The sequence below is a fragment of the Polypterus senegalus genome, chromosome 5 (assembly GCF_016835505.1).
Source record: "Polypterus senegalus isolate Bchr_013 chromosome 5, ASM1683550v1, whole genome shotgun sequence".
Lineage (NCBI taxonomy): Eukaryota > Metazoa > Chordata > Cladistia > Polypteriformes > Polypteridae > Polypterus > Polypterus senegalus.
This window is the reverse complement of record NC_053158.1, coordinates 49,722,729-49,739,305: the sequence shown is the minus strand read 5'-3', so window position 1 is coordinate 49,739,305 and position 16,577 is coordinate 49,722,729. Positions and strand designations below refer to the sequence as shown.

General features: G+C 37.2%; 1 protein-coding gene across 5 annotated transcripts in view; it reads right to left on the bottom strand.

Annotated features, from left to right (window-relative positions):
- LOC120530270 (centrosome and spindle pole-associated protein 1) overlaps window positions 1-16,064 on the bottom strand; it is a 115,842-nt gene extending 99,778 nt beyond the window's left edge. For 4 of the 5 annotated variants that reach the window (XM_039754605.1, XM_039754609.1, XM_039754607.1 and 1 more), the window contains exon 1: window positions 15,810-16,064. The gene's annotated coding sequence lies outside the window, so the exon portion shown is untranslated. Of the gene's footprint in view, window positions 1-8,156; window positions 8,256-15,809 lie in introns of those variants that run through there. The other variant, XM_039754606.1, reaches the window with a different exon arrangement.
- Between the last annotated feature and the right edge of the window lie 513 nt (window positions 16,065-16,577).

Sequence of the window (16,577 nt, the reverse complement as noted above, 5' to 3'; positions counted from 1 at the left end):
CATTGCATCTCATCTTCACTTTGTATTATGTTATAGCCTGGATATCATCCTTTGTCTTACTTTCATTTACTGTTTTACTTTACGATTGTCATTTTATACCATGCTATTGAATAAGTCAATTTTATTTTTTGTAGATTAATAATTTTACAGGAAGTAAACAAAACTTTATTGTCCTATGTTGATTATGCATCTTTGAGCTCTTTAGATTATGTGCTTTGCGCACTATATATTGATTTAGCTGATGGATTTCTCTCAGATCTATATACAGTGATAAGATTTCAGTACCTAGACTTATTAGCTTTCCCCGCTTATGATTTTCAGCTAATCTTTCTTGATTCCTTTGTACAGGATAGTCCAGCTCTAATTATGCAGATCCAGACCATCTGGATGACTTTGTTTTATGTGGGGACGATTCCAGTTTGGTGCGAAGACGATTCTTCATGTCGTCACTTCGGACACTTCTCAATGGTCCGGGATTTTTGAGGTTATTTTCTATGTAATAAACTTAATAAGTTATACCGTAATGAAAATTGTATAATTAGATTTAACCCTATGGTTAGCGATTTTGTTTAATACTTTTAAATTTTTAGCACCAATTTGTTTTTCTTTTTTAATTCTTGGATTATGGACTTGATTTTATTTGCTTCAAGGTTTGTCTCTGCAGGCTGGCCATTTTTTGATTTTATTTTGGGTTTTACTAGGGCTACATGATATGATCAAAATTGTATTGTAATTATTTTGGCACATAATGCGATTGTGATTTAAACTGCAATATGCAAGAAGTAAAACTTTCCATTTTGCATTGCAACATCAAGAGTAAAAGCAAATTATGCCACAAATGACCACACTAAGTTCATATTTGCCATTATTTACCTATCAACTCAACTTTTCCAAATAACAATCAACTTAAATTATTTGATGCCCAGGTCCAAACAAGTGCCAAATTACTTTATTAATTTATTAAATTAATTTGTATTTATTTTAATATGGAAAAATGCATAAATGAATTAGCTAATAAAAGTAAAATAAAAAAAATAAAAAAAACCTCAGGAGGAATACCAAGTCATACCTCAGACAAGTCAAATCCAATAGCATAGAGATCTGGGGAATTGAGCAGAGAAGCTCCACCATGTATGAAGATAGGATTATTATCACTGTTAATTTCTAAACCAAACTCTTCAATAAATACCTTAATAAATGTCATGTCATTTTCAAACCTGCTTAATCCACGGTACCGGTCTGGAGCCTATTCCTGCAAGAACAGGTAGCCAAGCAGAAACAAACCCTGGACAGGGTGCCAGTCCATTGCAGGGTGAACACAAACACACAAGCCAATTTAGCATTGCCAATTGACCTACCCTGAAAGTCATTAGACTGTGGAAGGAAACCGGAACACCCGGACTAAGCCCATGCAGTCACGGGGAGAACATGCAAACTCCCTTTAATAAATGATAAGGATCATTTCAAGAGGTTTACCATTGGTATGAGTAAGTGAAAAATTACTTTTTCAAGTGCTAGTGTTCGTCTGTAAAAATGAAAACCAGCTTCCCTTCACTATATCACATAAAATGTACATATTTAGAGTTTACAACTGCACACAGCTTAAAAGATGCACTGAAACATAATTTGATTCCCTTTTTTGAAAACATTTAAGAGGATCTTACCAAACAGATCAAGTTACAAATCTCACTGGCGAGATTAATTAATGCAATCTTTCAAAGACTATCAAAGAATTACATCCTCATTTATTTGATAAAAAGGAGCATCCAGTAGTGATGAATAAATGCCAATTTCCCCAAAGGATTACTTTCTTGGGTTCCACCCAAATAAGGTTAAACACTTTCTAAAAGAAGCCTTGAAGAAACTGCCCCTTCTAAGACTTAAAATGGATGAAGGTTTTGCGCTACAGTTATTACATTTTAACTGGGTAGCAAAATGCGTAGCCAGTGGGATTCAGGCATGAATTATACCATTCTCAGCGGGTACAGAAATAGAATCCCTTTTTACAGGACGCTAATATTTTCACATAGCATTTTGCTTGTGCTGCATTACAATTAAAAGGGAAGGATACAGTTTATATAGAACATAATTCACCAACAAGAGAGAAAAAAACACAACATGAACTTTGGGTTTTATACTGAGGAATAAACAATTCATTGGATGCGGACACTGTTCTAATATAAAACATACAGTGGGATGCAAAAGTTTGGGCAACCTTGTTAATAGTCATTATTTTCCTGTATAAATCGTTGGTTGTTACGATAAAAAATGTCAGTTAAATATATCATATAGGAGACACACACAGTGATATTTGAGAAGTGAAATGAAGTTTATTGGATTTACAGAAAGTGTGCAATAATTGTTCAAACAAAATCAGGCAGGTGCATAAATTTGGGCACCATTGTCATTTTATTGATTCCAAAACTTTTAGAACTAATTATTGGAACTCAAATTGGCCTGGTAAGCTCAGTGACCCCTGACCTACATACACAAGTGAATCCTATAATGAGAAAGAGTATTTAAGGGGGTCAATTATAAGTTTCCCTCCTCCTTTAATTTTCTCTGAAGAGTAGCAACATGGGGGTCACAAAACAACTCTCAAATGACCTGAAGACAAAGATTGTTCACCATCATGGTTTAGGCGAAGGATACAGAAAGCTGTCCCAGAGATTTAAGCTGCCTGTTTCCACAGTTAGGAACATATTGAGGAAATGGAAGACCACAGGCTCAGTTCAAGTTAAGGCTCGAAGTGGCAGACCAAGAACGATTTCGGATAGACAGAAGCAACGAATGGTGAGAACAGTCAGAGTCAACCCACAGACCAGCACCAAAGACCTACAACATCATCTTGCAGCAGATGGAGTCACTGTGCATCGTTCAACCATTCAGCGCACTTTACACAAGAAGATGCTGTATGCGAGAGCGATGCGGAAGAAGCCTTTTCTCCTCCCACAGCACAAACAGAGCCGCTTGAGGTATGCTCAAGCACATTTGGACAAGCCAGCTTCATTTTGGAATAAGGTGCTGTGGACTGATGAAACTAAAATTGAGTTATTTGGGCATAACAAGGGACGGTTATGCATGGAGGAAAAAGAACACAGCATTCCAAGAAAAACACCTGCTACCTACAGTAAATTATGGTGGTGGTTCCATCATGCTTTGGGGCTGTGTGGCCAGTGCAGGGACTGGGAATCTTGTCAGAGTTGAGGGACGCATGGATTCCACTCAGTATCAGCAGATTCTGGAGACGAATGTCCAGGAATCAGTGACAAAGCTGAAGCTGCGCCGGGGCTGGATCTTTCAACAAGACAACGACCAAACACTGCTCAAAATCCACTAAGGCATTCATGCAGAGGAACAAGTACAATGTTCTGGAATGGCCATCTCAGTCCCCAGACCTGAATATAATTGAAAATCTGTGGTGTGAGTTAAAGAGAGATGGCCATGCTCGGAAGCCATCAAACCTGAATGAACTAGAGATGTTTTGTAAAGAGGAATGGTCCAAAATACCTTCAACCACAATCCAGACTCTCATTGGAACCTACAGGAAGCGTTTAGAGGTTGTAATTTCTGCAAAAGGCGGATCTACTAAACATTGATGATTTCATTTCTTTTTTGTGGTGCCCAAATGTATGCACCTGCCTGATTTTGTTTAAACAATTATTGCACACTTTCTGTAAATCCAATAAACTTCATTTCACTTCTCAAATATCACTGTGTGTGTCTCCTATATGATATATTTAACTGACATTTTTTATCGTAACAACCAACGATTTATACAGGAAATTAATGACTATTAACAAGGTTGCCCAAACTTTTGCATCCCACTGTATAATCTGCATTTATTTCAACCAAAAAGCAATTTGAAACACCTCAGCACCAAGTCCAAAAACAGAACGCTATATTAAAATGAAGAGATTAACAAGGCATCCCTAATATTTGCAGTAAATAGCAACAAACAGCAAGGAAAAAAAGAGCAGTTTACTACATATTCACCTTATACTCATAACACCAAATGTGTATAATGCTACACTCCGTTTTTGCTGTATACTGAGCCACAGACTTCAAGAACAGAAGTGGAAGTGAGGAGTACAAGATGTCCATTAAAGCCAAATTAGCACAATAAGGGATAGCAGTGTATGTTGATAATACAGTGCTAGCTGTGCGTTTACATCAGCAATGAATACAGCAAGACACTGTTCACTCAAAACTATAAAAGACTGATGATATCTTAATGCTTATTGTCAAAATGAAATCTGCTCCTTACTACTCATAAAACAAAACCACAAATTCAAACCATAGTGACATTTATTTTTAACTGAATAGCAACTAACCTTAAAAGGATTCTTGACAAAGTACTGGGTCTGAGATTATTTTAATATTTTGAAATCAAGCATGAGAATAACAAATATGAAGTTCACACATAATTCTTTGGTAACCAGCATAAGAAATAAGACTATAAAAATCTCCTTATTGATTACATGCAGGGAAAGCTAAATAAAATGTGCAAAGTTTACAGTGACAAGGCTGGGAAATAAACACAGTTACCCTGAACTGTGAAAGAAAAAAGTGCCCTAAATGAATGGGGGAGACTCTTATTTTGCAAGACTTAGTGGCATAAAAAGGCTCTTTCCTTAAGGAAAAGGACTGAAAGAGATGGAGAATGACAGCTGTGCATAACTCACCAATGTTGCAAGAGAAGTCAAGTGTAACAGAGTACAATAACATTCTTAACACCAATTTATCACCAACAGAGACACCAAAATATACATAGTCTGCAACATTTCAGCTATTTGCCCAGTGATCACAAGCACATAAGTAGAGCAGTTTCACTGTACTGTAAGAGTAATTTGTTCAAAGAAGGAGAGGCATACGTGCTAGTGGAAGAGTAAATGTGAGGTAAAAAAGGTTTTTGATCTGGTCTGCCATTCACTGTAATGAGAACAGTGTTCACTCACTGTCAAATAAGATGGAACTGTCTGCTGTTACAACAGGTCATATAGCATAAAAGTACAGTGGTGTGTTGTGTCTTACAAACAACTGGCTTAAACCTGACATACCCAACACTGTTAATGATGGACAGATTTATCCATCGGACTTATTTCAGAAGACAAAGACCCAGTACAATGGGGAAGACAGGAAGGGGACTGAATCTATGTGAATAAGGAATGGCATAAAAGGAAGCATATTACAGTTAAAACTACAGTTTGTAAGTTAGAAATGAACATTATGGTGCTCGGAATTTGTTCATGTTATTTGCCCAGGGATATACAGTAAGTTAGATCATCATTATTAATGTTTGTATTCCTCCCTCTGTAAATGGAGACTCAGCAATGGAAAGGACTTACTCTGCCGAACTGCAACTATAAAAGGTACAGTAGTGACTCCAACCATAGGACTTTAAGGAACTATGGCAAATTTCCATCACTTTATGTCTGTGACGATGCGGGTTTGCTCCATTCCCGTCTGGCTTCTGGGAGCCCTCGAACCCGACACCATTGGTAATGTCACAAATGAGCTAGGCAGTGAGGCACAACAAATGGAGCAAGGGAATGGTGCAAAAAGTGCAAAATGCTTTTATTTAAAATCAACAAACAAAAACAGTGTCCAAATAAATAGTGCAGTGCTTCACGAATAAGTCATTAAATAAATAATCCATTAAAACAGAAGTGAATCCATGGAGGTTTAAACAAAATCAATAAATAAATCCTTTAAAAACAATGAGGTTAAACCAATGGCTGGAACCTTTCTTTTTAAAAATAAAGCCCGGTGCCTTTCTACTGGTGACTCCCCTGCTTCTCCCATCCAGGCTGTGCACCAGGGGAGCCACCCTACCTGCAGCTGACCATCTTCTACCTTCTGACCTGGTGGCTTCCCAATCCCTGGCTTCGGTTCAGCTCTCTACAGAGCAAGACTTGGCCTCCCCCAATGGCCACGACATTCACACTGGGGAATCCACCTTCCAAGCCTCCCGACTCCCATGGCGAGCCATCCTTCTTCCGGTCAATCCCACTCTTCACAAAATGCTCAGTGGGAGTGACCACTACCAACTGCCCTAGGTTTTGGCCAAACACCCCGCTAGGGCTCACTGTCCAGCTGACTACGAGCCTGCGTGCACTCGCTCGCTCTCGCAACGGCTAACTTATCCCTGCTTCTTGCCGTCTTCTCCTGCAACCTCTATTTGTCCTTTTCTTTTTCTCCTCCCCTGCTAGCCGCCTCGCGCTTTATTTATCATGGGGATGTGGATCAGCTGTGGCAATCAGCAGCTCCTGGGAATAATTACGGATGCGGACGACAACTCCTCACCTGTGCACTTAAGCGAAGATCACCTGCATCACGAATCACCCCAGGAACCACTTCAGCCACACACACACACACCACTCCCCCTCTCTAAGCTGCGAGTGCGGATATTACTTATTTCAAAAGTGGCCCAGTTGACGTGAGCTGTGAACCCACTACACCACAATGTCATGTTCCACTCAAGGAAATCAACTACTGGCATCTTTGGGCAGATCTGACCACAAATTGATTCATCTTATTCCCAGCTGCCGACCAACTTTGTGGTATCTACTGTCTCCTGTTCAGTCTGTCCCTAAGGCTCCAAAAAGTACTGCTACTGTGGAACCATTATCTATTGTTCTTGTTCAAATGAAGGCAGGTGCCTCATCACCTAATGTCTACATGCCAGTGGCCCTTACATCTCACATCATGAAGACCTTTGAGAAAGTGGTCCTGGACTATAGGAGTTCTCTAGTTGTGGACCACATGGGCTCACTGTACTTTGCCTATTGGACAAAGAATAGAGGATGCAATTATTTATTTGCTTTATAAGACTTATCACCTGCACAAAGCAGGCAACACTGTGAGGATTATGTTGTTCCAATTTCTCCACTGCCTTCCATACAATTCAACCATCCCTGTTATGGGGTAAACTCAGAGATGTGCAGGTGGGTGACCCTATGTTGTCCTGGATAATGAACTGTTGGGCAGACTGCAGTTCGTGAGATTCAAGTATGGTTTCTGATATGGCTGTGTGGAACACTTGAGCTCCACAGGAACAGTCCTGCCTCCTTTTCTCTTTACTCTGTATACCTCAGACTTCAGTACAACACCAGGTCACATCACGTACAGAAACTTTCAAATGATTCTACAATTATGGGGTGTATTGATAAGGGGGATAAGACAAAGTACAGGAGTCAGATGGAGAACTTTGTTTCTTGGTGCAAAGAAAAAAAAAAACAACTAATTATTAACTTTTGCTGCTCCAAAGAGCCTCTATATTTGAGAAGTGGAAGTAGAGGTGGCACACTCCTACAAGTACTTTGGGGTCCACATCAATGGACGGTTGGACTAGTCTCATAATACAGAGGAACTACAAAAAGAGCTTTCTCTGCGTTTTCTTAGGAGACTAGAGAGAGTGCAAATTGTCCTACATTGTTATCCAGAAGAAACAACAGACTGACGCGTAAGTTTTTATCATCAGATAACAATTTTTCTGTAACTAAACTGGTAATAAAAGATGTTAATATTACATTAAATCTGCTATCCTATTGCCAAGAGAAAGAAGAACTCTAAGCACCTAATAAACAGCAAGTTAAAGTCCCACTTTCTCAAGTTTAATTGTTGTATAAGTCAATATCTCAATTTTACAGGTGTAGAATTTGCAGACAAAAACTCTCAAGCCACATTCTATAGACTTAACTCTCCTTCACCTACAAACATTTGAGTAAGATGGAGATGTCATGCTGAAATTTCAAAAAGGACAAGCATTAAACACACAAACTTTAGAAACTCCATAAAACCTCTGAGTGAACTAATAATGTCCTCTGTTGGGTTATATGTCATTCTAGTCTATTTTTTCTATATTGCCTGCGTATGTCAATGAATGTCTGGTTTAATTACTTTTCAATACGTCGAATGGCTGGAAACCACAATCAGAAGAGAAAGGTAAAGAAAATAAAGTGGGAGCCTTGTTGAAATATCTCAATTATGGGAACGGATACAGGCAAAGTCGATGATTAACTGATGAACAACAATTGATGCATTCCTTTTCCCCACACTACTAGCAATCTCTCATCCAAGTATTATTAATTGAAATAATCAGATGAGCCATTTATTTGAAAATAATTCATTCTGTAAATTTCAAGCAGCATTACCTGAATTCTCCTCTCCTGTTCCTCTCCATGTTGTTTTTGTTTGTTCTGTAAGCACCAATCAGATCACATGAACAGGAGGCACAGTCAGGGATCAATCCAATTCCCTGTCTCGACTCTCCGCCAAACTCAGCCCTATCAGGAAGCCAGGAATTTACACAGCAAGAATAAGCTTTTGTTTTTTAAATTAATATCTCTAAATATGTAATATTTCCATGACTTTCAATGAGCAGATGAAATAAAATCACTCCCTTCTATTTTATCAAAAAATAAAACACACACAAACACAGGGCAGGAAAGCTATCTTTTAAAATTCTGTCTACAAAGTGAATTTCAGATATCTTAAATGCAATTAACCTTTTAAGATATCGTGTTTTATTTATCAACCCATCTTGTAAACCTGTGGTGAAGTGAGGCCTTTTGCAGCAAACATCAGGTGCAAGGCAGGAACAATCATTGCCTGGACAGGACACCAGTCTATCACAGGGTATATAATATTCAAGATGTCTCAAAATGTGATCTTCTATTTTTTTATTTTTTTAATATCTGCAATACATTCTTGGATATCTCTAAAGCATTTCAAGATATTGTTAAATATAATCTTTAGATATTTCAAAACTGACCTATAGGCAGGTATCTGAAATTGATTTAAATAGTTCACCATCATTAAAATGTAATACGGATCCTAAAATAGGTAGGAAGTAATTTTGAAACACCTTGAAAGGCACTTGATATCCAGAATTATGTTTTAAAACACCTCAAAATTATTTTCAAATATATTAAAATTTCCTCCTGTCATTTTATGTTGTTATCTTAAAATGTTTTAAATACATTGAAATCAAATTTAAAACACCTTGAAACATGATTTAAGGGGTCTAAAAATAATACATTTTTAGATATTTTAAAATTTGAGATAGTTCAAACATGAATGAATGTGAAGATATCTAAAGACATGTTAAGATATGGTATTTCAAGCTCTCTCATTATAATTAAGAAATCATTTTAAAAACATCCTAAAATGTCAGGATGTAATATTGAAAACAAAAAACGAATTACATGAAGTGACATTGAGACATCTTAAAACACCCATCAAGATTATCCACGAAATCCCAAAGTGCATTGGAGATACCTGAAAATCAATTTAAGATTTCAGGAAATACACGTTACCAGCTCTTTAATTTAAAGCTAGCTTAAAATGCATCTCTGGGGTTTCCCTAAATGTTCATTTTTTTGCCATAGTAAATTGCAAAGAGTTATATTTATGCAAGACAACATCTTGTGTACTACCAAAAAACTCAATCTGAAGAAAGTCATATCCAGAAATGTATAGAACATATAATGTAATGCCTCACTGCGACTATGACTGCCAGAGGCTTTCTGTTTACATTTTCTTTATTTTTAGTCATACTGGTGTATGTGTGTGCACTGATCTATTTATGGATTTATTTAAAGAGATCCTGTAAACAGCCAAATGTCCCCCTGCGGACAAATAAAGTTCTATTTCATCTAAGACATAGAATTGAAAAAAAAGGGGCTGCAGTTTCCCCTTTTTGGATTGCCTGGGTGATCTGCAAAAGGCAAAAACATCCTAACCAATAGCTCTTTCAATCAAAAATGTTGTCAGCATAAATTTTTAAAATAAATAAATAAATAAAACACACACCACTTCAACATCATTCAGTAAAAGAAAAAAACAAAACAAACTGCATTCAAGTAATAATAAATAAAATACAGCTACCTTTACTTTTAACGGTGGTTTAACCTGTCACCAACAAGCAGGGGCTGAAGGCACAGAAAAAGGCTTCATCACCAGAATCAGAGGGCCTGGTTCACTGTAGTGAAGGCAGAAAACACACAAATTGTGGTCTGCACTGAACTGCTCAGGCTCTCCTAGCTGTTTCTATGTTGTGTGCCTCTAAAATGTCAGAGAACTGGACTAGCAAGCAGATAGCAGGAGCATCAAATGTTAAGCAACAACCAAAAAGCCACAGTGTGTTTAATGACTTTCTTTAAAACAAGGAATTTAATAAAGTTCACACAATTAACAATGTCTAAAACATTCTCTCTCTCTCATTCATGGTATACACAGAGATTTAAACTCATAGTGCTTAATATCTTCAAATAGTCTTTCAGTCTTAATTGCCATGCTGCCTTTTCTTCTGTACTCCTTTATCCTTATGTTTAAATAATAATTTTTGCATCTAATTTCAAAGAAATCTCTCATTCCTTAAAGAAATCTTAAGGCAGATACAGCCTAAAAATGTTGCCATCTTGTATGTAATTAGGATGTATGGGAATACTTTTAGCAAATACACTTCCTTCTTTAAAAGAAAAAAAAAAATCCTTGTTGCTATACAAAATAAGAAAACCTCTTTTAAGATTTCAAAGCTCAGGAAAACATGAGGAATTTCTAATTATAACATATCACAGAAGTATTGTAAAATAGTGCATAACAGTTCAGTTCTTTTAAAATACACAGAAAACACTCCATTCTAAATATTTAGTGAAAGTTATGACTTGGCCAAATGGAAACTTGACTAATTATGAGCTGTCAAAGAAAACCAAACACTACATAAACATCCCACATACCTTTTCCCAATACTGCGTAGAACCAAATTGTTTGGAAAACTTAAACACAATGATTGATTATGCAAGTGGATAACAGTAATGACACCGAGTCCAAGGTGCAGCTACTAAATAAAATGTATTATTATCCAAATAGAACACGATTCACAATGGAATTTTACCTTGATGTTATACTATGATTTTTGAAAGAAATAATCTCCTTCCTCCTGACCTGCTTAAGAGGTGATATGAATAGTAATTATTGTTGTTATCATAACAAATTAAAAGGTATATTAGTTATTAACATTGGTGCAGTGGTTAACAGTGCAGCCTCACGTACCCAGGCGTTGCTTGTGTTGAGCTCTCACATTATTCCCTTGTCTGCATGAGTCTTACCCCACATCACCGATGATGCGCTTTTGCCAGGTTTTTCTGCAACCCCAAAATGGCCCTGTGACTGTGAGTGTGCGCTTGTGAGTGGGCACTGGAAAGCACTGTTCAGGGCCGACATGTGCTCAGTGCTACCAGGACACATGGGTTTGAGGAAGTTATATTAAGGATTCATAAAATGGTATAGCTCAACAAGTTTCAAAATTATAGAAAATTGAAACTGAAGAACAAGAAATTACAATATACAAATATATACTGGACCCACTTAAAAATAAATAAAACAATTAGCAAAATATGGCCTTAAAATTGTCAGATAGCAATATTTGTTATACCCGATTCTACATCAATAGTAGTTCTTTATAACAATTTAATATTCACTTTACCTTCACTGTTCACTTGGTTTTTACAGAAAACACAAATATCCCACTTTATTATTAAAGGATAGCTTGTGCACAGTACAGCACCAACGTCTAAGGTCACCCAAGAACATGATTTATATAGTTATTAAGTATTTATTAGAGTAAAGACAAATAAAAATTGATATAATAAAAAGTAACAAAGAGTCCTCAAAGCAAGCCAGCATCTCTTCGAATACCACACTTAAGTAATTTACTTTGGTACATTACAGTACTCTGATTTTTTCAGCCAGTTCTGCAGTACATTTTTCCATGCCAGAAAACCAGGTTTTTTTTTTTTTTTTTTAACTGTAGCGGCTTTTCATTCTTTTCCCTGTCCCAGTGATCCCATATAGCTTCAGCAATGTTGAGGTTGGTGTTTCGAGGAAGTCAATCTATTATTGTTAGTGATCCACCTGCAGACCTCCACAGCAAACTGGCCTCAATTGTATATGTTCAATGTCATTATGATGCTGAAAGACGTTTTTCCAATAAGTAGTTCTTCTATGGGTACAATGTGATGAATTAAAGTACTTTTTCTATTTAATACCAGTCATTTCCTAAATTTTGAGCAGATCCCCTATATTGTCAGCCCAAATTACCCCTGAGCAGACACTGGGCTTCACAGACCGTAATCAACAAATGTCCCACTGACACATCTGATATACTGCTGTCTTCGTAAAGGTCAAATTTCTATCTTGGACTCATCTATCCAGAAGATTGCCATTGGGTGTCACACTATGCTTTATGGGTTTTTTTTCTGCAAGGATGATTTCTTAGATATAACACATATTAAGAACATTTTGTGTATGATTTCTGTGCACGATGCATGTACTCTGGTGCCAAATGCAAAGCCAATATTTCCTCAGATGTCCTTCTCTCCCTTAAGGATGTGACCTTTAAGTACTGCTCATCAGATGCACACAGTTTCTTTGGGTCTTTAGTATGAGTTGGTGGTATTGCCAAAAATCCCTACCACAGAATAATTAAAAATTACAACCAATTTGGAAGATACCAGTATTTATATTTACACACACACACACACACCTTTTAGACAGAAATATACTTTTAACAAATAAGCGTGCTACTACTCCTTTGCGTCACTTGGGCTGTGAAAAAGGTGCTAATAGCGTTAGTTCTGAGCGTCATTCAGGCAACTGTAGAGATGCATCTCATGTAAGCGTTAGACCCTAGGAATACTCGGACTATAAAAGAGCCGACAACGTGACAAGTCCAAGTGCTGCCCAGGCAACAGTACACACATCATCTTCTAGCCTCATAATGGAGTTTTGTAAGAAATGTTTTTCAGCAACCCAAGTGTTGAATGCTCTTGACTGTGATACAAGCAGTGATGATGAAGTGAATTGGTCTTTGGGCAGTGAAATTGAAAAGGTCAGTGAAACAAAGTAATTCTGATGAATCCAAAAGTGGCACAAATCAATCGCGTATGAGCAGTGTGCTGTTCAAAAGCTGAATGTGTCTGGAAATAAAATCCAGAAGGAATCACACTACTACTGTCCTGACTGTGACATTGGATTGTGTATTTCACCGTGCTTCAAGAAATGCCACACAAATAACACATTTTGACAGTATACTGTATAAGGTATTAGCATTATTCTTGTTATTATTTTTATTATGCTTTCTAAACTTCTGACCCTCTAATTTTAGTGTTTTGCGTGTTTTACAGTAAAAAGATGAGATTTAATATATATGTCATTGATTAAGCCAACATGCAACTTTACGTTTTTTTAAGAGAAAAAAAATGTAACGCTAAGGAAGTTAACAGTATACAGAGGCACACCTCTTATCAGTCAGAAAGCTTGTTAACACTCAGATAGTAGTCATTCACCTCACTGAACAGATTCTCACTCACATCCCCACCAAGCCAGTACATATATTGTCAAATTTGCTCAATTCAAAGTAGAGTTAAGCGGCAGGAACAATTTTTTGACTCAATCAGCCTGAACAGCACATCACCCTGGGCAATGTTCTTAAAGGAGTAGGCTTACTTATTACACCAAATTCACATACAAAGTACATACTGTACACCAAGACAATACTTTGAAAACTTTTTTTTTATATCAAATATGTTACTTACCCCATGTAGTTTGCAAAGGTGGACAAAAAAAACATTTAATCTCATGTTTTTATGCAGAATGTAGAGGGAAAAAAGCTTGATATAGCAGATGCCAAAGTGACACAAACAATACCATTTTTGGGTGCAGTATTCCATTAATACACCAACATAAAATCCCATTTGTCTCTTCCTTTTGTATGTTTTGAGACAATGCGTGGTTGAACATGGTGGAGATTTCCCACCGTTTAAATATACAAGTAAAATATTGTTTTCAAAAATCCATATCACTGGTATATCACTCACTCCTAATCTTCAGCAGCATTTTACCACTTCAACATGCTCAGCTTCTTAAGAAGGTTCTATAAGAAAGGTTAAATATATAATCTTGAAGATGTACAGTATTTTCATGTGTGGTTTCTCAAAGATTATACCCTTGATGATACAAAACAGTGAATTTGAGTCTGTCAAAGTATGCTCTCTCAGCCATTTCCATATCCTCTCCTTAAAGCATGGTTATTTGTAGTTACTGTCCAAAGTATCCATTTTAATTTGTTAAAATGCACCTTTGGAACAGCTTGTTGTTGGTGACATTTAATAAATATGGAATGGCAGAGGTGCCTCAAGGTGAATTTGTGCAACCAAAAATAGAACGTTCTAGCCATTTGACACATTAGTGTCGTGTCTGAAAAACACAATTAACCTGTTAAATGTAACTATCGACATTTTATTCTAACGTTTTTTAGTGTTTACTTAAGTAAATAGATCCTTACTGTGCTGAAAACTAGCTTCAAATATATTATGGATATAACCCAACTCTCCAACTGAAGGGCCATCTTAAAAGCATTGTGGGCCCCTGGGCAAAGTAGTGCACTGGGGCCTCCGTTTTGATAGCAAAACAGAACCAAACGAGCCAGTGCCACAGTACTGTATGAGCTGCTCTGTGTTAGATGCAGTTATAAAAATATGTAATACAAGTCAGAACGCCCTTTGCTTTATTACAAAGGGACTAACAAAACATAAAGAAACTGCAGGCAGTCAGTTACAACAATAGAAAACTACAAAATACAGTATGTCCAGAAACAAAATGTGCATTTGTTTTTCCTTCAGGGTTTCTAACAAAAAGAACTACCGGATGATGTTTGTTTTATTTCATTCACTAACTGCTGCCCTTCAGATTTGAACGACTCCTTTTCTTATAATGGGTACTTTCTAAGCGCAACACATTTTAAGTACACACAAATGTCATCGATGAAGTATTAACTATTAGTCACAAAGTCAGAAAAGACGTGCCTGGAAGCAACAGAATAAATCAATACAGCCCTGCCGTGAAACCAAAATCAATTCACGTATGTGGGGGGGGAAAAAAACTAAGAAAATAAAGCTTAACGTGCCAAATTCTTTTAAAATTAAGTATAGGAAAACACAGAATTAGGCTCAATCGAAGGCACAGAAGAGCTGCTCCTCAGATTGGGAGCCTCAAAACCCTGCGGCCATTTCGTCCCTGTTGGATAGGGTTTGTCAAATTCTCAGATAAACGGCAAAGAAAAACAGCTATTCATATCCTAATCTGCCTCAGTGCAGTTTATGATGATAAGTAACCTGCTGAGAGGTAAGACGAATCGAGTTATTATGCAACACAAAACACAACATTTAACTGATAAAAGTTACCCACTTTCTGCACCACGTTCGTACCCATTCCCTAAAACTGTAAAAAAATAAAAATGCGTAAACTGAAATTGCATGTCAAAGATCATCTCCATGACTTAACAATTTACTATTCTTTTTAAAGGTAATCTGAACTGCAATACCGCATTAAGCGATCCCGGAGCAGAAGAGGAAAAGACAAGCTGTACCTTTAAAAAAGAAAAAGGACGGTTGTCAGGCAACCACAATACACAAACCATTGACCGTACCGAGTAGCAACATCCACCGCAATTAATAAAAAATAATAATAATAAACAGACTGAAATAACCTGCTAAAACAAGGAACAGTTTGTGTAGTGTATGAAAGGATCCTAAGAAATTGTACGACCTCTTTAACAATGATTAAAAAAACGAAAAACATACAACTTATTCCCACTGCACTCGAGTTTTTAACGGCCAAGGCGTCCTAGTCAAACTGAAAATACAAAAAGATGGGGGCGTTTTAATGTTCAATAACGCAGCAACATAATAAAATGTTCACGAATAAAAAGAAGAATATTTGAAAGCTTGAATCATTGCGCATACCTGAGTCTCTCTCGGCCAAGTTTCAATGTAAAGACGCTGCGGTGCAAGCTACAGCCACCAAGCCGAGGTAACCGAACCACAAACCGTTAGAATGTCGAAACTGCAATACAAAGGCAGTCCGCGTCGAGATTGCGATAAAATGAGGATCATTCAAAAACGAAGATCAGCAAATAGGATAGCGACGATCACCAAGTTCAATTCAATCGTATGGTTTTCTTCCTAATGAACGTCTTCGCTGTTTCTTGTCGACTCAGAGGCGGGTCCTTGGAGCCGCATCCGGGAACGCAACCTGCTGATTGGACAGAATCCCAATCTATCTTTTGCTACATTTGACGGACTGAGAGGGAAACAGCTGCAGACCAATTCTTTTCCTGATTTTTCTCCGTAAATTAGAGGTTGCAAACTCTTCCCGGAGAGCTGCAGTGGCTGCAGGATTTCGTTCCAGACGTTTTTTTTTTGATTTCATGCCAAGTCTTGCTGTTACTGCAATATAACTTTTGCTTGATGGCTTCATCATCGGCTCAGAAATTTCACTGAGATTATATTCTAACTATTCTCCAGTTTTGGAGTCTCGTTGAGTTAATCGGGTCAGAAAGTGGATGGATTTTTTTAAAATCATATTGTACTTTTCTAAAATAAAAGCATGGTTACAATCTGATATTGCACATAATGCGTAATTATTTTCCAGTTACTTTCAAAAAAAGGAGTGGGTGTACCCTGCGGTAGACTGGGTCGGTCTGCCTTTTACTCGATGCCGTCATGTTTGGC